Source organism: Somniosus microcephalus, chromosome 9 (genome assembly GCF_052327205.1).
Source record: "Somniosus microcephalus isolate GS21.2 chromosome 9, FLI_Smic_1.0, whole genome shotgun sequence".
NCBI classification, from domain to species: Eukaryota; Metazoa; Chordata; class Chondrichthyes; order Squaliformes; family Somniosidae; genus Somniosus; species Somniosus microcephalus.
Genome location: NC_140995.1, coordinates 40,564,540 through 40,589,093, shown reverse-complemented (window position 1 = coordinate 40,589,093; position 24,554 = coordinate 40,564,540).

The following is a 24,554-nucleotide window of genomic DNA, read 5'->3' as shown; positions in this document are numbered from 1 at the left end:
ACAATCCCCCCCGTCTCAGTAACAATTCCTCCCCAGTGTCAGTAACAATCACTCCCAGTGTCAGTAACAACGCCCCAGTGTCAGTAACAATTCCCCCCACGTGTGAGTAACAAACCCCCTAGCCCAATGTTAGTAACAATTCCTCCCATGTCAGTAACATTCCCCCCCAGTGTCAGTAACGATCCACCACCCAGTGTCAGTAACAGTCACACCATGTCAGTAACAATCTACCCCAGTGTCAGTAACAATCGCCTCCAGTGTCAGTAACAATCCCCCCCAGTGTCAGTAACAATCCCTGCAGTGTCAGTAACAATCCCCCACCAGAGTCAGTAACAATCCCCCCCAGTGCCAGGAACAATCGCCCCACCAGAGTCAGTAACAATCCCCCCAGTGTCAGTAACAATCCCCCCAGTGCCAGTAACAATCCCCCCACCAGAGTCAGTAACAATCCCCCGGTGTCAGTAACAATCCCCCCAGTGTCAGTAACAATCCCCCCTATGTCAGTAACAACCACCCCCAGTGTCAGTAAGAATCCCCCCCAGTGTCAGTAACAACCCTCCCCATGTCAGTAACAATCCCACCGCAGTTTCAGTAACTATCTCCCCCAGTGTCAGTTACAATCTCCCCCCGTGGCAGTAACAATCCCCCCAGTGTCAGTAACAATCCCCCCCGTGTCAGCAACAATACCCCCAGCGTCAGTAACAATCTCCCCCAGTGTCAGTAACAATCCCCCCAGTGTCAGTAACAATCCCCCCAGTGTCAGTAACAATCCCCCCAGTGTCAGTAACCACCCCCACCCAGTGTCAGTAACAATCCCGCTCAGTGTCAGTAACAATCCCCCCCAGTGTCAGTAACATTCCAACCCAGTGTCAGTAACAATCCCCCCCAGTGTCAGTAACAATCCCCCCCAGTGTCAGTAACAATCCCCCCAGTGTCAGTAACAAACCCACCCAGCCCAGTGTCAGAAACAATCTCCCCAAGCCACTGTCAGTTACAATCCACCCGTGTAAGTAACAACAACCCCCAGTGTCAGTAACAATCTCCCCCAGTGTCAGTAACAATCTCCCATTGTCAGTAACAATCCGCCCCCAGTGTCAGGATCAATCCCGCCTCCCAGCCCAGTGTCACAATCTCCCCCAGTGTCAGTAATGATCCCCCCCAGTGTCAGTAACAATCCGTCCCCCAGTGTCAGTAACAATCCCCCCCAGTATCAGTAACGATCCCCCCCAGTGTCAGTAACAATCACCCCATGTCAGTAACAATCCCCCCCAGTGTCAGTAAAAATCCCCCCAGTGTCAGTAACAATCCCCCCCAGTGTCAGTAACAATCCCTCCCAGTGTCAGTAACAATCCCTCCCAGTGTCAGTGACAATTCCGCCCAGTGTCAGTAACAATCCCCCCCCGTGTCAGTAAAAATCCCCCCCCAGTGTCAGGAACAATCCCCCCCAGTGTCAGTAACAATCCCCCCCAGTGTCAGCAACAATCCCCCCAGTGTCAGTAACAATCCCCCCCCGTGTCAGTAACAATAACCCCAGCATCAGTAACAATCCCCCCGTGTTCGTAACAATCCTCCTCAGTGGCAGTAACAATCCTACCCAGTGTCAGTAACAATCCCCCCCAGTGTCAGTAACAATCCCTCCCAGTGTCAGTAACAACCCCCCCCGTGTCAGTAAGAATCCCTCCCAGTGTCAGTAAAAATCCCCCCAGTGTCAGTAACAATCCCCCCCATTGTCAGTAACATACCAACCCAGTGTCAGTAACAATCCCCCCAGTGTCAGTATCAATCCCCCCCAGTGTCAGTAATAATCCCCCCAGTGTCAGTAACAATCCCACCCAGCCCAGTGTCAGAAACAATCTCCCCAAGCCCACTGTCAGTAACAATCCCCCCGTGTCAGTAACAACAACCCCCAGTGTCAGTAACAATCCCCCCCAGTGCCAGTAACAATCTCCCCCATTGTCAGTAACAATCCACCCCCAGTGTCAGGATCAATCGCCCCTCCCCAGCCCAGTGTCACAATCTCCCCCCAGTGTCAGTAACGATCCGCCCCAGTGTCACTAACAATCCGACACCCCGCGTCAGCAACAATCCCCCCCCAGTGTCATTAACAATCCCTCCAGTGTCAGTAACAATCCCCCCCAGTGTCAGTAACAATCCCCCCCTGTCTCAGTAACAATTCCACCCCAGTGTCAGTAACAAGCACTCCCAGTGTCAGTAACAACGCCGCAGTGTCAGTAACAATTCCCCCCACGTGTGAGTAACAAACCCCCTAGCCCAATGTTAGTAACAATTCCTCCCATGTCAGTAACAATCCCCCCAGTGTCAGTAACGATCCCCACCCCAGTGTCAGTAACAGTCACCCCATGTCAGTAACAATCTCCCCCAGTGTCAGTAACAATCGCCTCCAGTGTCAGTAACAATCCCCCGCAGTGTCAGTAACAATCCCCCCACCATAGTCAGTAACAATCCCCCCCAGTGTCAGGAACAATCGCCCCACCAGAGTCAGTAACAATCCCCCCAGTGTCAGTAACAATCCCCCCAGTGCCAGTAACAATCCCCCCACCAGAGTCAGTAACAATCCCCCCGGTGTCAGTAACAATCCCCCCAGTGTCAGTAACAATCCCCCCTATGTCAGTAACAACCCCCCCCAGTGTCAGTAACAATCCCCCCCGTGTCAGTAACAACCCTCCCCGTGTCAGTAACAATCCCACCGCAGTTTCAGTATCTATCTCCCCCAGTGTCAGTAACAATCTCCCCCAGTGTCTGTAACATTCCCCCCGTGTCAGTAACAATCCCCCCCAGTGTCTGTAACAATCCCTCCCAGTGTCAGTAACAATTCCCCCCCGTGGCAGTAACAATCCCCCCAGTGTCAGTAACAATCCTCCCGTGTCAGCAACAATACCCCCAGCGTCAGTAGAAATCTCCCCCGTGTCATTAACAATCCCCCCCAGTGTCAGTAACAATCCCCCCCAGTGTCAGTAACAATCCCCCCAGTGTCAGTAACAATCCCCCCCGTGGCAGTAACAGTCCCCCCAGTGTCAGTAACAATCCCCCCGTGTCAGTAACAATACCCCCAGCGTCAGTAACAATCCCCCCCAGTGTCAGTAACAATCCCCCCCGTGTCAGCAACAATACCCGCAGTGTCAGTAACCATCCCCCCCAGTGTCAGTAACAATCCCGCCCAGTGTCAGTAACAATCCCCCCCAGTGTCAGTAACATTCCAACACAGTGTCAGTAACAACCCCTCCAGTGTCAGTAACAATCCCCCCCAGTGTCAGTAACAATCCCCCCAGTGTCAGTGACAAACCCACCCAGCCCAGTGTCGGAAACAATCTCCCCAAGCCCACTGTCAGTAACAATCCCCCCGTGTCAGCAACAATACCCCCAGCGTCAGTAACAATCTCCCCCAGTGTCAGTAACAATCCCCCCCAGTGTCAGTAACAATCCCCCCCAGTGTCAGTAACAATCCCCCCCAGTGTCAGTAACAATCCCCCCCAGTGTCAGTGACTATCCCCCCCAGTGTCTGTAAAAATCCCCCCCAGTGTCAGTAACAATCCCCCCCAGTGTCAGTAACAATCCCTCCCAGTGTCAGTGACAATTCCCCCCAGTGTCAGTTACAATCCCCCCCCCGTGTCAGCAACAATCCCCCCCCGTGTTAGGAACAATCCCCCCCAGTGTCAGTAATATTCCCCCCCAGTTTCAGTAACAATCCAGCCCAGTGTCAGTAACAATCCCGCCCAGTTTCAGTAACAATCCCCCCCATGTCAATAACAATCCCCCCATGTCAGTAACAATCCCCCCAGTTTCAGTAACAATCCCCCCCAGTGTCAGTAACAATTCCCCCCGTGTCAGTAACAATCCCCCCAATGTCAGTAAAAATCCCCCCAGTGTCAGTAGCAAACCCCCCCATTGTCAGTAACAATCCCTCCCAGTGTCAGTAATCATCCCCCCAAGTGTCAGTAATGATCCCGCCCACTGTCAGTAACAATCCCCCCCAGTGTCAGTAACATTCCAACCCAGTGTCAGTAACAATCCCCCCACTGTCAGTTACAATCCCCCCAGTGTCAGTAACAATCGCACCCAGCCCAGTGTCAGTAACAATCGCACCCAGCCCAGTGTCAGAAACAAACTCCCGAAGCCCACTGTCAGTAACAATCCCCCCGTGTCAGTAACAATCCCCCCCAGTGTCAGTAACAATCCCCCCCAGTGTCAGTAACAACCCTCCCCGTGTCAGTAACAATCCCACCGCAGTGTCAGTAACAATCTCCCCCAGTATCAGTAACAATCTCCCCCAGTGTCAGTAACAATCCCCCCGTGTCAGTAACAATCCTCCCCAGTGTCAGTAACAATCCCCCCGTGTCGGTAATAATCCCCCCCGTGTCAGTAACTATACCCCCAGCATCAGTAACAATCCCCCCGTGTCAGTAACAATCCTCCTCAGTGGCAGTAACAATCCCACCCAGTGTCAGTAACAATCCCTCCCAGTGTCAGTAACAATCCCCCCCAGTGTAAGTAACAATCCCCCCCAGTGTCAGTAACAATCCCCCCCAGTGTCAGTAACAATCCCCCCCAGTGTCAGTAACAATCCCCCCCCAGTGTCAGTTACAATCCCCGCCAGTGTCAGTAACGATCCCCCCCCAGTGTCAGTAACAATCACCCCATGTCAGTAACAATCTCCCCCAGTGTCAGGAACAATCGTCTCCAGTGTCAGTAACAATCCCCCCCAGTTTTCCGTAACAATCCCCCCAGTGTCAGTAACAATCCCCCCACCAGAGTCAGTAACAATCCTCCCCAGTGTCAGTAACGACCCTCCCCCGTGTTAGTAACAATCCCACCGCAGTGTCAGTAACAATCTCCCCCAGTGTCAGTAACAATCTCCCCCAGTGTCAGTAACAATCCCCCCGTGTCAGTAACAACCCCCCCCAGTGTCAGTAACAATCCCCCCTGTGGCAGTAACAATCTCCCCAGTGTCAGTAACAATCCCCCAATGTCAGTAACAATACCCCCAGCGTCAGTAACAATCCCCCCCACTGTCAGTAACAATCCCCCCCAGTGTCAGTAACAATCCCCCCAGTGTCACTAACAATCCCCCCATGTCAGTAACAATCCCCCCAGTTTCAGTAACAATCCCCCCCAGTGTCAGTAACAATCCCCCCCAGTGTCAGTAACAATCCCCCCAGTGTCAGTAAAAATCCCCCCAGTGTCAGTAACAAACCCCCCCATTGTCAGTAACAATCCCTCCCAGTGTCAGTAACCATCCCCCCCAAGTGTCAGTAACAATCCCGCCCACTGTCAGTAACATTCCCCCCAGTGTCAGTAACATTCCAACCCAGTGTCAGTAACAATCCCCCCAGTGTCGGTTACAATCCCCCCAGTGTCAGTAACAATCCCCCCAGTGTCAGTAACAATCGCACCCAGCCCAGTGTCAGAAAGAAACTCCCGAAGCCAACTGTCAGTAACAATCCCCCCGTGTCAGTAACAATCCCCTCCAGTGTCAGTAACAATCCCCCCAGTGTCAGTAACAACCCTCCCCGTGTCAGTAACAATCCCACCGCAGTGTCAGTAACAATCTCCCCCAGTATCAGTAACAATCTCCCCCAGTGTCAGTAACAATCGCACCCAGCCCAGTGTCAGAAAGAAACTCCCGAAGCCAACTGTCAGTAACAATCCCCCCGTGTCAGTAACAATCCCCTCCAGTGTCAGTAACAATCCCCCCCAGTGTCAGTAACAACCCTCCCCGTGTCAGTAACAATCCCACCGCAGTGTCAGTAACAATCTCCCCCAGTATCAGTAACAATCTCCCCCAGTGTCAGTAACAATCCCCCCATGTCAGTAACAATCCTCCCCAGTGTCAGTAACAATCCCCCCGTGTCAGTAATAATCCCCCCCATGTCAGTAACTATACCCCCAGCATCAGTAACAATCCCCCCGTGTCAGTAACAATCCTCCTCAGTGGCAGTAACAATCCCAGCCAGTGTCAGTAACAATCCCTCCCAGTGTCAGTAACAATCCCCCCCAGTGTCAGTAACAGTCCCCCCCAGTGTCAGTAACAATCCCCGCAGTTTCAGTAACCGTCCCCCCCAGTGTCAGTAACATACCAACCCAGTGTCAGTAACAATCCCCCCCAGTGTCAGTAACAATCCCCCCCAGTGTCAGTAACAATCCCCTCCAGTGTCAGTAACAATCCCCCCAGTGTCAGTAACAATTCCCCCCGTGGCAGTAACATTCCAACACAGTGTCAGTAACAACCCCTCCAGTGTCAGTAACAATCCCCCCCAGTGTCAGTAACAATCCCCCCAGTGTCAGTAACAAACCCACCCAGCCCAGTGTCAGAAACAATCTCCCCAAGCCCACTGTCAGTAACAATCCACCCGTGTCAGTAACAACAAGCCCCAGTGTCAGTAACAATCTCCCCCAGTGTCAGTAACAATCTCCCCATTGTCAGTAACAATCCGCCCCCAGTGTCAGGATCAATCCCGCCTCCCCAGCCCAGTGTCACAATCTCCCCCCAGTGTCAGTAACGATTCCCCCAGTGTCAGTAACAAGCCGTCCCCCCGTGTCAGCAACAATCCCCCCCCAGTGTCAGTAACAATCCCCCCCAGTGTCAGTAAAAATCCCCCCCAGTGTCAGTAACAATCCCCCACAGTGTCAGTAACAATCCCTCCCAGTGTCAGTAACAATCCCCCCCGTGTCAGTAACAATCCCCTCCCATGTCAGTTACAATCCCCCCCAGTGTCTGTAACAATCCCCCCAGTCTCAGTAACCACCCCCCCCAGTTTCAGTAACAATCCCGCCCACTGTCAGTAACAATCCCCCCCAGTGTCAGTAACATTCCAACCCAGTGTCAGTAACAATCCCCCCAGTGTCAGTAACAATCCCCCCCAGTGTCAGTAACAATCCCCCCAGTGTCAGTAACAAACCCACCCAGCCCAGTGTCAGAAACAATCTCCCCAAGCCCACTGTCAGTAACAATCCACCCGTGTCAGTAACAACAACCCCCAGTGTCAGTAACAATCTCCCCCAGTGTCAGTAACAATCTCCCCATTGTCAGTAACAATCCGCCCCCAGTGTCAGGATCAATCCCGCCTCCCCAGCCCAGTGTCACAATCTCCCCCCAGTGTCAGCAATGATCCCCCCCAGTGTCAGGAACAATCGCCCCACCAGGGTCAGTAACAATCACCCCAGTGTCAATAACAATCCCCCCAGTGTCAGTAACAATTCCCCCACCAGAATCAGTAACAATCCCCCCAGTGTCAGTAACAATCCCCCCAGTGTCAGTAACAATCCCCCCATGTCAGTAACAACCCCCCCCAGTGTCAGTAAAAATCCCCCCCAGAGTCAGTAACAATCCCATGGCAGTTTCAGTAACTATCTCCCCCAGTGTCAGTAACAATCTCCCCCAGTGTCAGTAACATTCCCCCCGTGTCAGTAACAATCCCCCCCAGTGTCAGTAACAACCCCCCCAGTGTCAGTAACATTCACCCCCATGTCAGTAACAATCCCCCCAGTGTCAGTAACAATCCCCCCCCGTGTCAGCAACAATACCCCCAGTGTCAGTAACAATCCCCCCCAGTGTCAGTAACAATCCCCCCAGTGTCAGTAACAATCCCCCCATGTCAGTAACAACGCCCCCGTTTCAGTAACAAGCTCCCCCAGTGTCAGTAACAAACCCCCCAGTGTCAGTAAGAATCCCTCCCAGTGTCAGTAAACCCCCACCCCAGTTTCAGTAACAATCCCCCCAGTGTCAGTAACATAGCAACCCAGTGTCAGTAACAATCCCCCCAGTGTCAGTAACAATCCCCCCCAGTGTCAGTAATAATCCCCCCAGTGTCAGGAGCAATCCCACCCAGCCCAGTGCCAGAAACAATCTCCCCAAGCCCACTGTCAGTAACAATCCCCCCGTGTCAGTAACAACAACCCCCAGTGTCAGTAACAATCCCCCCCAGTGTCAGTAACAATCTCCCCCACTGTCAGTAACAATCCGCCCCCAGTGTCAGGATCAATCGCCCCTCCCCAGCCCAGTGTCACAATCTCCCCCCAGTGTCAGTAACGATCCTCCCCGTGTCAGTAACAATCCGTCCCCCCGTGTCAGCAACAATCCCCCCCGAGTGTCAGTAACAATCCCCCCAGTGTCAGTAAAAATCCCCCCCAGTGTCAGTAACAATCGCCCCCAGTGTCAGTAACAATCCATCCCAGTGTCAGTAACAATCCCCCCCAGTGTCAGTAACAATCCCCTTCCGTGTCAGTTACAATCCCCCCCAGTGTCTGTAACAATCCCCCCAGTGTCAGTAACCACCCCCCAGTGTCAGTAACAATCCCGCCCAGTGTCAGTAACAATCCCCCCCAGTGTCAGTAACATTCCAACCCAGTGTCAGTAACAATCCCCCCCAGTGTCAGTAACAATCCCCCCCAGTGTCAGTAACAATCCCCCCAGTGTCAGTAACAAACCCATCCAGCCCAGTGTCAGAAACAATCTCCCCAAGCCCACTGTCAGTAACAATCCACCCGTGTCAGTAACAACAACCCCCAGTGTCAGTAACAATCTCCCCCAGTGTCAGTAACAATCCCCCCCAGTGTCAGTAAAAATCTCCCCCAGCGTCAGTAACAATCCCCCCCAGTGTCAGTAACAATCCCTCCCAGTGTCAGTAACAATCCCCCCCAGTGTCAGTAACAATCCCCTCCCGTGTCAGTTACAATCCCCCCCAGTGTCTGTAACAATCCCCCCGTGTCAGTAACCATCCCCCGCAGTGTCTGTAACAACCCCCCCAGTGTCAGTAACCATCCCCCCCAGTGTCAGTAACATTCCCGCCCAGTGTCAGTAACAATCCCCCCCAGTGTCAGTAACATTCCAACCCAATGTCAGTAACAATCCCCCCAGTGTCAGTAACAATCCCCCCCAGTGTCAGTAACAATCCCCCCAGTGTCAGTAACAAACCCTCCCAGCCCAGTGTCAGAAACAATCTCCCCAAGCCCACTGTCAGTAACAATCCACCCATGTCAGTAACAACAACCCCAAGTGTCAGTAACAATCTCCCCCAGTGTCAGTAACAATCTCCCTATTGTCAGTAACTATCCGCCCCCAGTGTCAGGATCAATCCCGCCTCCCCAGCCCAGTGTCACAATCTCCCCCCAGTGTCAGCAATGATCCCCCCCAGTGTCAGGAACAATCGCCCCACCAGAGTCAGTAACAATCACCCCAGTGTCAGTAACAATCCCCCCAGTGTCAGTAACAATCCCCCCACCAGAGTCAGTTACAATCCCCCCAGTGTCAGTAACAATCCCCCCAGTGTCAGTAACAATCCCCCCTATGTCAGTAACAACCCCCCCCAGTGTCAGTAACAATCCCCCCCGGTGTCAGTACCAATCCCACCGCAGTTTCAGTAACTATCTCCCCCAGTGTCAGCAACAATCTCCCCCAGTGTCAGTAACATTCCCCCCGTGTCAGTAACAATCCCCCCCAGTGTCAGTAACAACCCCCCCATTGTCAGCAACAATCACCCCCGTGGCAGTAACAATCCCCCCAGTGTCAGTAACAATCCTTCCCCGTGTCAGCAACAATACCCCCAGCGTCAGTAACAATCTCCCCCAGTGTCAGTAACAATCCCCCCCAGTGTCAGTAACAATCCCCCCCAGTGTCAGTAACAATCCCCCCCAGTGTCAGTAACAATCCCCCCAGTGTCAGTTACAATCCCCCCCGTGGCAGTGACAGTACCCCCAGTGTCAGTAACAATTCCCCCCGTGTCAGCAACAATACCCCGGCGTCAGTAACAATCCCCCCCAGTGTCAGTAACAATCCCTCCCAGTGTCAGTGACAACCCCCCCAGTGTCAGTAACAATCCCCTCCCATGTCAGTTACAATCCACCCCAGTGTCTGTAACAATCCCCCCAGTGTCAGTAACCATCCCCCCCAGTGTCAGTAACAATCCCGCCCAGTGTCAGTAACAATCCCTCCCAGTGTCAGTAACAATCCCTCCCAGTGTCAGTGACAATTCCCCCAGTGTCAGTAACAATCCCCCCCCGTGTCAGTAACAATCCCCCCCCAGTGTCAGGAACAATCCCCCCCAGTGTCAGTAACAATCACCCCATGTCAGTAACAATCCCCCCCAGTGTCAGTAAAAAGCCCCCCAGTGTCAGTAACAATCCCCCCCAGTGTCAGTAACAATCCCTCCCAGTGTCAGTAACAATCCCTCCCAGTGTCAGTGACAATTCCCCCAGTGTCAGTAACAATCCCCCCCGTGTCAGTAACAATCCCCCCCCCAGTGTCAGGAACAATCCCCCCCAGTGTCAGTAACAATCCCCCCCAGTGTCAGTAATAATCCCCCCAGTGTCAGTAACAATCATCCCCCCGCGTCAGTAACAATAACCCCAGCATCAGTAACAATCCCCCCGTGTTAGTAACAATCCTCCTCAGTGGCAGTAACAATCCTACCCAGTGTCAGTAACAATCCCCCCCAGTGTCAGTAACAATCCGTCCCAGTGTCAGTAACAATCCCCCCCAGTGTCAGTAACAATCCCCCCCAGTGTCAGTAACAATCCCCCCCAGTATCAGTAACAATCCCCCCAGTGTCAGTTACAATCCCCCCCGTGGCAGTGACAGTACCCCCAGTGTCAGTAACAATCCCCCCCGTGTCAGCAACAATACCCCAGCGTCAGTAACAATCCCCCCCAGTGTCAGTAACAATCCCTCCCAGTGTCAGTGACAACCCCCCCAGTGTCAGTAACAATCCCCTCCCATGTCAGTTACAATCCACCCCAGTGTCTGTAACAATCCCCCCAGTGTCAGTAACCATCCCCCCCAGTGTCAGTAACAATCCCGCCCAGTGTCAGTAACAATCCCTCCCAGTGTCAGTAACAATCCCTCCCAGTGTCAGTGACAATTCCCCCAGTGTCAGTAACAATCCCCCCCCCGTGTCAGTAACAATCCCCCCCCAGTGTCAGGAACAATCCCCCCCAGTGTCAGTAACAATCACCCCATGTCAGTAACAATCCCCCCCAGTGTCAGTAAAAAGCCCCCCAGTGTCAGTAACAATCCCCCCCCAGTGTCAGTAACAATCCCTCCCAGTGTCAGTAACAATCCCTCCCAGTGTCAGTGACAATTCCCCCCAGTGTCAGTAACAATCCCCCTCGTGTCAGTAACAATCCCCCCCCAGTGTCAGGAACAATCCCCCCCAGTGTCAGTAACAATCCCCCCCAGTGTCAGTAATAATCCCCCCAGTGTCAGTAACAATCATCACCCCGCGTCAGTAACAATAACCCCAGCATCAGTAACAATCCCCCCGTGTTAGTAACAATCCTCCTCAGTGGCAGTAACAATCCTACCCAGTGTCAGTAACAATCCCCCCCAGTGTCAGTAACAATCCGTCCCAGTGTCAGTAACAAACCCCCCTGTGTCAGTAAGAATCCCTCCCAGTGTCAGTAAAAATCCCCCCCAGTGTCAGTAACAATCCCCCCGTGTCAGTAACATACCAACCCAGTGTCAGTAACAATCCCCCCAGTGTCAGTAACAATCCCCCCCCAGTGTCAGTAATAATCCCCCCAGTGTCAGTAACAATCCCACCCAGCCCAGTGTCAGAAACAATCTCCCCAAGCCCACTGTCAGTAACAATTCCCCGTGTCAGTAACAACAACCCCCAGTGTCAGTAACAATCCCCCCCTGTGTCAGTAACAATCTCCCCCTCTGTCAGTAACAATCCACCCCCAGTGTCAGGATCAATCGCCCCTCCCCAGCCCAGTGTCACAATCTCCCCCCAGTGTCAGTAACGATCCCCCCCAGTGTCAGTAACAATCCGTTCCCCCGTGTCAGCAACAATCCCCCCCCAGTGTCAGTAACAATCCCCCCCAGTGTCAGTAAAAATCCCCCCCAGTGTCAGTAACAATCCCCCCCAGTGTCAGTAACAATCCCTCCCAGTGTCAGTAACAATCCCCCCCAGTGTCAGTAACAATCCGTCCCAGTGTCAGTAACAATCCCCCCCAGTGTCAGTAACAATCCCCCCCAGTGTCAGTAACAATCCCCCCAGTGTCAGTAACAATCCCCCCAGTGTCAGTTACAATCCCCCCCGTGGCAGTGACAGTACCCCCAGTGTCAGTAACAATCCCCCCCGTGTCAGCAACAATACCCCAGCGTCAGTAACAATCCCCCCCAGTGTCAGTAACAATCCCTCCCAGTGTCAGTGACAACCCCCCCAGTGTCAGTAACAATCCCCTCCCATGTCAGTTACAATCCACCCCAGTGTCTGTAACAATCCCGCCCAGTGTCAGTAACAATCCCTCCCAGTGTCAGTGACAACCCCCCCAGTGTCAGTAACAATCCCCTCCCAGTGTAAGTAACCATCCCCCCCAGTGTCAGTAACAATCCCGCCCAGTGTCAGTAACAATCCCTCCCAGTGTCAGTAACAATCCCCCCCAGTGTCAGTAATAATCCCCTCCCATGTCAGTTACAATCCCCCCCCAGTGTCTGTAACAATCCCCCCAGTGTCAGTAACCATCCCCCCCAGTGTCAGTAACAATCCCGCCCAGTGTCAGTAACAATCCCTCCCAGTGTCAGTAACAATCCCTCCCAGTGTCAGTGACAATTCCCCCAGTGTCAGTAACAATCCCCCCCCGTGTCAGTAACAATCCCCCCCCAGTGTCAGGAACAATCCCCCCCAGTGTCAGTAACAATCACCCCATGTCAGTAACAATCCCCCCCAGTGTCAGTAAAAAGCCCCCCAGTGTCAGTAACAATCCCCCCCAGTGTCAGTAACAATCCCTCCCAGTGTCAGTAACAATCCCTCCCAGTGTCAGTGACAATTCCCCCAGTGTCAGTAACAATCCCCCCCGTGTCAGTAACAATCCCCCCCAGTGTCAAGAACAATCCCCCCCAGTGTCAGTAACAATCATCCCCCCGCGTCAGTAACAATAACCCCAGCATCAGTAACAATCCCCCCGTGTTAGTAACAATCCTCCTCAGTGGCAGTAACAATCCTACCCAGTGTCAGTAACAATCCCCCCCAGTGTCAGTAACAATCCGTCCCAGTGTCAGTAACAAACCCCCCTGTGTCAGTAAGAATCCCTCCCAGTGTCAGTAAAAATCCCCCCCAGTGTCAGTAACAATCCCCCCCAGTGTCAGTAACATACCAACCCAGTGTCAGTAACAATCCCCCCAGTGTCAGTAACAATCCCCCCCAGTGTCAGTAATAATCCCCCCAGTGTCAGTAACAATCCCACCCAGCCCAGTGTCAGAAACAATCTCCCCAAGCCCACTGTCAGAAACAATCCCCCCGTGTCAGTAACAACAACCCCCAGTGTCAGTAACAATCCCCCCCAGTGTCAGTAACAATCTCCCCCTCTGTCAGTAACAATCCACCCCCAGTGTCAGGATCAATCGCCCCTCCCCAGCCCAGTGTCACAATCTCCCCCCAGTGTCAGTAACGATCCCCCCCAGTGTCAGTAACAATCCGTTCCCCCGTGTCAGCAACAATCCCCCCCAGTGTCAGTAACAATCCCCCCCAGTGTCAGTAAAAATCCCCCCCAGTGTCAGTAACAATCCCCCCCAGTGTCAGTAACAATCCCTCCCAGTGTCAGTAACAATCCCCCCCAGTGTCAGAAACAATCCCCTCCCGTGTCAGTTACAATCCCCCCCAGTTTATGTAACAAACCCCCCGTTTCAGTAACCATCCCCCCCAGTGTCTGTAACAATCCCCCCAGTGTCAGTAACAATCCCCCCCAGTGTCAGTAACAATCCCTCCCAGTGTCAGTAACAATCCCCCGCAGTGTCAGTAACAATCCCCTCCCGTGTCAGTTACAATCACCCCCAGTGTCTGTAACAATCCCCCCGTGTCAGTAACCATCCCCCCCAGTGTCAGTAACAATCCCGCCCAGTGTCAGTAACAATCCTTCCCAGTGTCAGTAACAATCCCTCCCACTGTCAGTGACAATTCCCCCAGTGTCAGTAACAATCACCCCCCGTGTCAGTAACAATCCCCCCCCAGTGTCAGGAACAATCCCCCCCAGTGTCAGTAACAATCACCCCATGTCAGTAACAATCCCCCCCAGTGTCAGTAAAAAGCCCCCCAGTGTCAGTAACAATCCCCCCCAGTGTCAGTAACAATCCCTCCCAGTGTCAGTAACAATCCCTCCCAGTGTCAGTGACAATTCCCCCCAGTGTCAGTAACAATCCCCCCCGTGTCAGTAACAATCCCCCCCCAGTGTCAGGAACAATCCCCCCCCGTGTCAGTAACAATCCCCCCCCAGTGTCAGGAACAATCCCCCCCAGTGTCAGTAACAATCCGTCCCAGTGTCAGTAACAAACCCGCCCAGTGTCAGTAACAATCCCCCCCAGTGTCAGTAACATTCCAACCCAATGTCAGTAACAATCCCCCCAGTGTCAGTAACAATCCCCCCCAGTGTCTGTAACAATCCCCCCAGTGTCAGTAACCATCCCCCCCCAGTGTCAGTAACATTCCCGCCCAGTGTCAGTAACAATCCCCCCCAGTGTCAGTAACATTCCAACCCAATGTCAGTAACAATCCCCCCAGTGTCAGTAACAATCCCCCCCAGTGTCAGTAACAATCCCCCCAGTGTCAGTAACAAACCCACCCAGCCCAGTGTCAGAAACAATCTCCCCAAGCCCACTGTCAGTAACAATCCACCCGTGTCAGTAACAACAACCCCAAGTGTCAGTAACAATCTCCCCCAGTGTCAGTAACAATCTCCCCATTGTCAGTAACAATCCGCCCCCAGTGTCAGGATCAATCCCGCCTCCCCAGCCCAGTGTCACAATCTCCCCCCAGTGTCAGCAATGATCCCCCCCAGTGTCAGGAACAATCGCCCCACCAGAGTCAGTAACAATCACCCCAGTGTCAGTAACAATCCCCCCAGTGTCAGAAACAATCCCCCCACCAAAGTCAGTAACAATCCCCCCAGTGTCAGTAACAATCCCCCCAGTGTCAGTAACAATCCCCCCTATGTCAGTAACAACCCCCCTCAGTGTCAGTAACAATCCCCCCCAGTGTCAGTAACAATCCCACCGCAGTTTCATTAACTATCTCCCCCAGTGTCAGCAACAATCTCCCCCAGTGTCAGTAACATTCCCCCCGTGTCAGTAACAATCCCCCCCCGTGTCAGTAACAACCCCCCCAGTGTCAGTAACAATCACCCCCGTGGCAGTAACAATCCCCCCAGTGTCAGTAACAATCCCCCCCCGTGTCAGCAACAATACCCCCAGCGTCAGTAACAATCACCCCCAGTATCAGTAACAATCCCCCCCAGTGTCAGTAACAATCCCCCCCAGTGTCAGTAACAATCCCCCCAGTGTCAGTAACAATCCCCCCATGTCAGTAACAACCCCCCCTGTTTCAGTAACAAGCACCCCCAGTGTCAGTAACAAACCCCCCCGTGTCAGTAAGAATCCCTCCCAGTGTCAGTAAAAATCCCCCCCAGTTTCAGAAACAATCCCCCCCAGTGTCAGTAACATACCAACCCAGCGTCAGTAACAATCCCCCCAGTGCCAGTAACAATCCCCCCCAGTGTCAGTAATAATCCCCCCAGTGTCAGGAGGAATCCCACCCAGCACCGTGTCAGAAACAATCTCCCCAAGCCCACTGTCAGGAACAATCCCCCCATGTCAGTAACAACAACCCCCAGTGTCAGTAACAATCCCCCCCCCAGTGTCAGGAACAATCTCCCCCACAGTCAGTAACAATCCGCCCCCAGTGTCAGGATCAATCGCCCCTCCCCAGCCCAGTGTCACAATCTCCCCCCAGTGTCAGTAACGATCACCCCCGTGTCAGTAACAATCCGTCCCCCCGTGTCAGCAACAATCCCCCCCCAGTGTCAGTAACAATCCCCACCAGTGTCAGTAAAAATCCCCCCCAGTGTCAGTAACAATCGCCCCCAGTGTCAGTAACAATCCCTCCCAATGTCAGTAACAATCCCCCCCAGTGTCAGTAACAATCCCCTCCCGTGTCAGTTACAATCCCCCCCAGTGTCTGTAACAATCCCCCCAGTGTCAGTAACCACCCCCCCCCGTGTCAGTAACAATCCCCCCCCGTGTCAGTAACAATACCCCCAGCATCAGTAACAATCCCCCCGTGTTAGTAACAATCCTCCTTAGTGGCAGTAACAATCCTACCCAGTGTCAGTAACAATCCCCCCCAGTGTCAGTAACAATCCCTCCCAGTGTCAGTAACAAACCCCCCCGTGTCAGTAAGAATCCCTCCCAGTGTCAGTAAAAATCCACCCCAGTGTCAGTAACAATCCTCCCCAGTGTCAGTAACATACCAACCCAGTGTCAGTAACCATCCCCCCAGTGTCAGTAACAATCCCCCCCAGTGTCAGTAATAATCCCCCCAGTGTCAGTAACAATCCCACCCAGCCCAGTGTCAGAAACAATCTCCCCAAGCCCACTGTCAGTAACAATCCCCCCGTGTCAGTAACAACAACCCCCAGTGTCAGTAACAATCCCGCCCAGTGACAGTAACAATCCCCCCCCGTGTCAGTAACAATACCCCCAGCATCAGTAACAATCTCCCCGTGTTAGTAACAATCCTCCTCAGTGGCAGTAACAACCCTACCCAGTGTCAGTAACAATCCCCCCCAGTGTCAGTAACCACCCCCCCCAGTGTCAGTAACAATCCCGCCCAGTGTCAGTAACAATCCCCCCCATTGTCAGTAACATTCCAACCCAGTGTCAGTAACATACCCCCCAGTGTCAGTAACAATCCCCCCCAGTGTCAGTAACAATCCCCCCAGTGTCAGTAACAAACCCACCCAGCCCAGTGTCAGAAACAATCTCCCCAAGCCCACTGTCAGTAACAATCCACCCGTGTCAGTAACAACAACCCCTGTGTCAGTAACAATCTACCCCAGTGTCAGTAACAATCTCCCCATTGTCAGTAACAATCCGCCCCCAGTGTCAGGATCAATCCCGCCTCCCCAGCCCAGTGTCACAATCTCCCCCCAGTGTCAGTAATGTTCCCCCCCAGTGTCAGTAACAATCCGTCCCCCAGTGTCAGTAACAATCCCCACCAGTGTCAGTAACAATCACCCCATGTCAGTAACAATCCCCCCCAGTGTCAGTAACAATCCCCCCCAGTGTCAGTAACAATCCCTCCCAGTGTCAGTAACAATCCCTCCCAGTGTCAGGGACAATCCCCCCCAGTGTCAGTAACAATCACCCCCCGTGTCAGTAACAATCCCCCCCCAATGTCAGGAACAATCCCCCCAGTGTCAGTAACAATCCCCCCCAGTGTCAGTAACAATCCCCCCAGTGTCAGTAACAATCCCCCCCCCGTGTCAGTAACAATACCCCCAGCATCAGTAACAATCCCCCCGTGTTAGTAACAATACTCCTCAGTGGCAGTAACAACCCTATCCAGTGTCAGTAACAAGCCCCCCCAGTGTCAGTAACAAACCCTCCCAGTGTCAGTAACAAACCCCCCTGTGTCAGTAAGAATCACTCCAGTGTCAGTAACAATACCCCCAGTGTCAGTAACAATCCCTCCCAGTGTCAGTGACAATTCCCCCCAGTGTCAGTAACAATCCCCCCCGTGTCAGTAACAATCCCCCCCCAGTGTCAGGAACAATCCCCCCCAGTGTCATGTTACAATCCCCCGCAGTGTCAGTAACAATCCCGCCCAGTGTCAGTAAAAATCCCCCCAGTGTCAGTAACAATCCCCCCCAGTGTCAGTAACAATCCCTCCCAGTGTCAGTAACAATCCCTCCCAGTGTCAGTGACAATTCACCCCAGTGTCAGTAACAAACCCCCCCCCATGTCAGTAACAATCCCCCCCGTGTCAGTAACAATACCCCCAGCATCAGTAACAATCCCCCCGTGTTCGTAACAATCCTCCTTAGTGGCAGTAACAATCCTACCCAGTGTCAGTAACAATCCCCCCCAGTGTCAGTAACAATCCCTCCCAGTGTCAGTAACAAACCCCCCCGTGTCAGTAAGAATCCCTCCCAGTGTCAGTAAAAATCCCCCCCAGTGTCAGTAACAATCCTCCCCAGTGTCAGTAACATACCAACCCAGTGTCAGTAACAATCACCCCAGTGTCAGTAACAATCCCCCCCGTGTCAGTAATAATCCCCCCAGTGTCAGTAACAATCCCACCCAGCCCAGTGTCAGAAACAATCTCCCCAAGCCCACTGTCAGTAACAATCCCCCCGTGTCAGTAACAACAACCCCCAGTGTCAGTAACAATCCCGCCCAGTGTCAGTAACAATCCCCCCCGTGTCAGTAACAATACCCCCAGCATCAGTAACAATCTCCCCGTGTTAGTAACAATCCTCCTCAGTGGCAGTAACAACCCTACCCAGTGTCAGTAACAATCCCCCCCAGTGTCAGTAACAATCCCTCCCAGTGTCAGTAACAAACACCCCCATGTCAGTAAGAATCCCTCCAGTGTCAGTAACAATCCCTCCCAGTGTCAGTAACAATCCCTCCCAGTGTCAGTGACAATTCCCCCCAGTGTCAGTAACAATCCCCCCCGTGTCAGTAACAATCCCCCCCCGTGTCAGTAACAATACCCCCAGCATCAGTAACAATCCCCCCGTGTTAGTAACAATCCTCCTCAGTGGCAGTAACAATCCTACCCAGTGTCAGTAACAATCCCCCCAGTGTCAGTAACAATCCCTCCCAGTGTCAGTAACAAACCCCCCCCGTGTCAGTAAGAATCCCTCCCAGTGTCAGTAAAAATCCCCCCCAGTGTCAGTAACAATCCCCCCCAGTGTCAGTAACATACCAACCCAGTGTCAGTAACAATCCCCCCAGTGTCAGTAACAATCCCCCCCGCAGTGTCAGTAATAGTCCCCCCAGTGTCAATAACAATCCCACCCAGCCCAGTGTCAGAAACAATCTCCCCAAGCCCACTGTCAGTAACAATCCCCCCGTGTCAGTAACAACAACCCCCAGTGTCAGTAACAATCCCGCCCAGTGTCAGTAACAATCTCCCCCACTGTCAGTAACAATCCACCCCCAGTGTCAGGATCAATCGCCCCTCCCCAGCCCAGTGTCACAATCTCCTCCCAGTGTCAGTAATGATCCCCCCCAGTGTCAGTAACAATCCGTCCCCCCGTGTCAGCAACAATCCCCCCCCAGTGTCAGTAACAATCCCCCCCAGTGTCAGTAAAAATCCCCCCCAGTGTCAGTAACAATCCCCCCCAGTGTCAGTAACAATCCCCTCCCGTGTCAGTTACAATCCCCCCCAGCGTCTGTAACAATCCCCCTGTGTCAGTAACCATCCCCCCCCAGTGTCAGTAACAATCCCGCCCAGTGTCAGTAACAATCCCCCCCAGTGTCAGTAACATTCCAACCCAGTGTCAGTAACAATCCCCCCAGTGTCAGTAACAATCCCCCCCAGTGTCAGTTACAATCCCCCCCAGTGTCAGTAACAATCCCCCCAGTGTCAGTAACAAACCCACCCAGCCCAGTGTCAGAAACAATATCCCCAAGCCCACTGTCAGTAACAATCCACCCGTGTCAGTAACAACAAGCCCCAGTGTCAGTAACAATCTCCCCCAGTGTCAGTAACAATCTCCCCATTGTCAGTAACAATCCGCCCCCAGTGACAGGATCAATCCCGCCTCCCCAGCCCAGTGTCACAATCTCCCCCCAGTGTCAGTAATGATCCCCCCCAGTGTCAGTAACAATCCGTCCCCCAGTGTCAGTAACAATCCCCCCCAGTGTCAGTAACGATCCCCCCCAGTGTCAGTAACAATCACCCCATGTCAGTAACAATCCCCCCCAGTGTCAGGAAAAGTCCCCCCCAGTGTCAGTAACAATCGCCCGTCAGTAACAATCCCTCCCAGTGTCAGTGACAACTCCCCCCAGTGTCAGTAACAATCCCCCCCCGTGTCAGTAACAATCCCCCCCCAGTGTCAGGGACAATCCCCCCCAGTGCCAGTAACAATCCCCCCCAGTGTCAGTGACAATCCACCCCAGTGTCAGTAATAATCCCCTCCCGTGTCAGTTACAATTCCCCCCAGTGTCTGTAACAATCCCCCCAGTGTCAGTAAACATCCCCCCCAATGTCAGTAACAATCCCGCCCAGTGTCAGTAACAATCCTCCCCCAGTGTCAGGAACATTCCAACCCAGTGTCAGTAACAATCCCTCCCATTGTCAGTAACAATCCCCCCAGTGTCAGTAACAATCCCCCCCCAGTGTCAGTAACAATCCCACCCAGCCCAGTGTCAGAAACAATCTCCACAAGCCCACTGTCAGTTACAATCCCCCCGTGTCAGTAACAACAACCCCTAGTGACAGTAACATTCCCCCCCGTGTCAGTAACAATCTCCCGCACTGTCAGTAACAATCCGCCGCCAGTGTCAGGATCAATCCCCCCTCCCCAGCCCAGTGTCACAATCTCCCCCCAGTGTCAGTAATGATCCCCCCCAGTGTCAGTAACAATCCGTCCCCCCCGTGTCAGCAACAATCCCCCCCCAGTGTCAGTAACAATCCCCTCCAGTGTCAGTAAAAATCCCCCCCAGTGTCAGTAACAATCCCCCCCAGTGTCAGTAACAATCCCCTCCCGTGTTAGTTACAATCCCCCCCAGTGTCTGTAACAATCCCCCCGTGTCAGTAACCATCCCCCCCCAGTGTCAGTAACAATCTCGCCCAGTGTCAGTAACAATCCCCCCCAGTGTCAGTAACATTCCAACCCAGTGTCAGTAACAATCCCCCCAGTGTCAGTAAAAATCCCCCCCAGTGTCATTAACAAACCCCCCAGTGTCAGTAACAAACCCACACAGCCCAGTGTCAGAAACAATCTCCCCAAGCCCACTGTCAGTAACAATCCACCCGTGTCAGTAACAACAAGCCCCACTGTCAGTAACAATCTCCTCCAGTGTCAGTAACAATCTCCCCATTGTCAGTAACAATCCACCCCCAGTGTCAGGATCAATCCCGCCTCCCCAGCCCAGTGTCACAATCTCCCCCCAGTGTCAGTAATGATCCCCCCAGTGTCAGTAACAATCCGTCCCCAAGTGTCAGTAACAATCCACCCCAGTGTCAGTAACGATCCCCCCCAGTTTCAGTAAAAATCCCCCCCAAGTGTCAGTAACAATCCCCCGTCAGTAACAATCCCTCCCAGTGTCAGTGACAACTCCCCCCAGTGTCAGTAACAATCCCCCCCGTGCCAGTAACAATCCCCCCCCAGTGTCAGGAACAATCCCCCCCAGTGTCAGTAACAATCCCCCCCAGTGTCAGTAAAAATCCCCCCCAGTGTCAGTAACAATCCCCCCCAGTGTCAGTAACAATTCCTCCCAGTGTCAGTAACAATCCCCCCCAGTGTCAGTAACAATCCCCTCCCGTGTCAGTTACAATCCCCCCCAGTGTCTGTAACAATCCTCCCAGTGTCAGTAACCATCCCCCCCAGTGTCAGTAACAATCCCGCCCAGTGTCAGTAGCAATTCCCCCCAGTGTCAGGAACATTCCAACCCAGTGTCAGTAACAATCCCTCCCATTGTCAGTAACAATCCCCCCAGTGTCAGTAACAATCCCCCCCCAGTGTCAGTAACAATCCCACCCAGCCCAGTGTCAGAAACAATCTCCCCAAGCCCACTGTCAGTTACAATCCCCCCGTGTCAGTAACAACAACCCCTAGTGACAGTAACAAACCCCCCGTGTCAGTAACAATCTCCCGCACTGTCAGTAACAATCCGCCGCCAGTGTCAGGATCAATCCCCCCTCCCCAGCCCAGTGTCACAATCTCCCCCCAGTGTCAATAACGATCCCCCCCAGTGTCAGTAAGAATCCGTCCCCCAGTGTCAGTAACAATCCCCCCCAGTTTCAGTAACAATCCCCCCCTGTGTCAGTAACAATCACCCCATGTCAGTAACAATCCCCCCCAGTGTCAGTAACAATCCCTCCCAGTGTCAGTGACAATTCCCCCCAGTGTCAGTAACAATCACCCCCCGTGTCAGTAACAATCCCCCCCCAGTGTCAGGAACAATCCCCCCCAGTGTCAGTAACAATCCCCCCCAGTGTCAGTAACAATCCCCCCAGTGTCAGTAACAATCCCCCCCGTGTCAGTAACAATACCCCCAGCAGCAGTAACAATCCCCCCGTGTTAGTAACAATCCCTCCCAGTGTCAGTAACAAACCCCCGCATGTCAGTTAGAATCCCTCCCAGTGTCAGTAAATATCCCCCCCAGTGTCAGTAACAATCCCCCCCAGTGTCAGTAACATACCAACCCAGTGTCAGTAACAATCCCCCCAGTGTCAGTAACAATCCCCCCCAGTGTCAGTAATAATCCCCCCAGTGTCAGTTACAATCCCACCCAGCCCAGTGTCAGAAGCAATCTCCCCAAGCCCACTGTCAGTAACAATCCCCCCGTGTCAGTAACAACAACCCCCAGTGTCAGTAACAATCCCCCCCAGTGTCAGTAACAATCTCCCCCATTGTCAGTAACAATCCGCCCCCAGTGTCAGGATCAATCCCCCCTCCCCAGCCCAGTGTCACAATCTCCCCCCAGTGTCAGTAACGATCCCCCCCAGTTTCAGTAACAATCAGTCCCCCCGTGTCAGCAACAATCCCCCCCCAGTGTCAGTAACAATCCCCCACAGTGTCAGTAAAAATCCCCCCCAGTGTCAGTAACAATCCCCCCCAGTGTCAGTAACAATCCCTCCCAGTGTCAGTAACAATCCCCCCCAGTGTCAGTAACAATCCCCTCCCATGTCAGTTTCAATCCCCCCCAGTGACTGTAACAACCCCAGTGTCAGTAACAATCCACCCAGTGTCAGTAACAATCTCCCCCACTGTCAGTAACAATCCACCCCCAGTGTCAGGATCAATCGCCCCTCCCCAGCCCAGTGTCACAATCTCCTCCCAGTGTCAGTAATGATCCCCCCCAGTGTCAGTAACAATCCGTCCCCCCATGTCAGCAACAATCCCCCCCCAGTGTCAGTAACAATCCCCCCCAGTGTCAGTAAAAATCCCCCCAGTGTCAGTAACAATCCCCCCCAGTGTCAGTAACAATCCCCTCCCGTGTCAGTTACAATCCCCCCCAGCGTCTGTAACAATCCCCCTGTGTCAGTAACCATCCCCCCCAGTGTCAGTAACAATCTCGCCCAGTGTCAGTAACAATACCCCCAGTGTCAGTAACATTCCAACCCAGTGTCAGTAACAATCCCCCAGTGTCAGTAACAATCCCCCCAGTGTCAGTAACAATCCCCCCCAGTGTCAGTAACAATCCCCCCAGTGTCAGTAACAAACCCACCCAGCCCAGTGTCAGAAACAATATCCCCAAGCCCACTGTCAGTAACAATCCACCTGTGTCAGTAACAACAAGCCCCAGTGTCAGTAACAATCTCCCCAGTGTCAGTAACAATCTCGCCATTGTCAGTAACAATCCGCCCCCAGTGTCAGGATCAATCCCGCCTCCCCAGCCCAGTGTCACAATCTCCCCCCAGTGTCAGTAATGATCCCCCCCAGTGTCAGTAACAATCCGTCCCCCAGTGTCAGTAACAATCCCCCCCAGTGTCAGTAACGATCCCCCCCAGTGTCAGTAACAATCACCCCATGTCAGTAACAATCCCCCCAGTGTCAGGAAAAGTCCCCCCAGTGTCAGTAACAATCGCCCGTCAGTAACAATCCCTCCCAGTGTCAGTAACAATCACCCCATGTCAGTAACAATCCCCCCCAGTGTCAGGAAAAGTCCCCCCCAGTGTCAGTAACAATCGCCCGTCAGTAACAATCCTCCCAGTGTCAGTAACAATCACCCCATGTCAGTAACAATCCCCCCCAGTGTCAGTAACAATCCCCCCCCGTGTCAGTAACAATCCCCCCCCCAGTGTCAGGAACAATCCCCCCAGTGTCAGTAACAATCCCCCCAGTGTCAGTAAAAATCCCCCCAGTGTCAGTAACAATCCCCCCCAGTGTCAGTAACAATTCCTCCCAGTGTCAGTGACAATCCCCCCAGTGTCAGTAACAATCCCCTCCGGTGTCAGTTACAATCCCCCCCAGTGTCTGTAACAATCCCCCAGTGTCAGTAACCATCCCCCCCAGTGTCAGTAACAATCCCGCCCAGTGTCAGTAACAATCCCCCCAGTGTCAGGAACATTCCAACCCAGTGTCAGTAACAATCCCCCAGTGTCAGTAACAATCCCCCCAGTGTCAGTTACAATCCCCCCCAGTGTCAGTAACAATCCCCCCAGTGTCAGTAACAAACCCACCCAGCCCAGTGTCAGAAACAATATCCCCAAGCCCACTGTCAGTAACAATCCACCCGTGTCAGTAACAACAAGCCCCAGTGTCAGTACAATCTCCCCAGTGTCAGTAACAATCTCCCCATTGTCAGTAACAATCCACCCCCAGTGTCAGGATCAATCCCGCCTCCCCAGCCAGTGTCACAATCTCCCCCAGTGTCAGTAATGATCCCCCCAGTGTCAGTAACAATCCGTCCCCCAGTGTCAGTAACAATCCCCCCAGTGTCAGTAACGATCCCCCCAGTGTCAGTAACAATCACCCCATGTCAGTAACAATCCCCCCCAGTGTCAGGAAAAGTCCCCCCAGTGTCAGTAACAATCGCCCGTCAGTAACAATCCCTCCCAGTGTCAGTGACAACTCCCCCCAGTGTC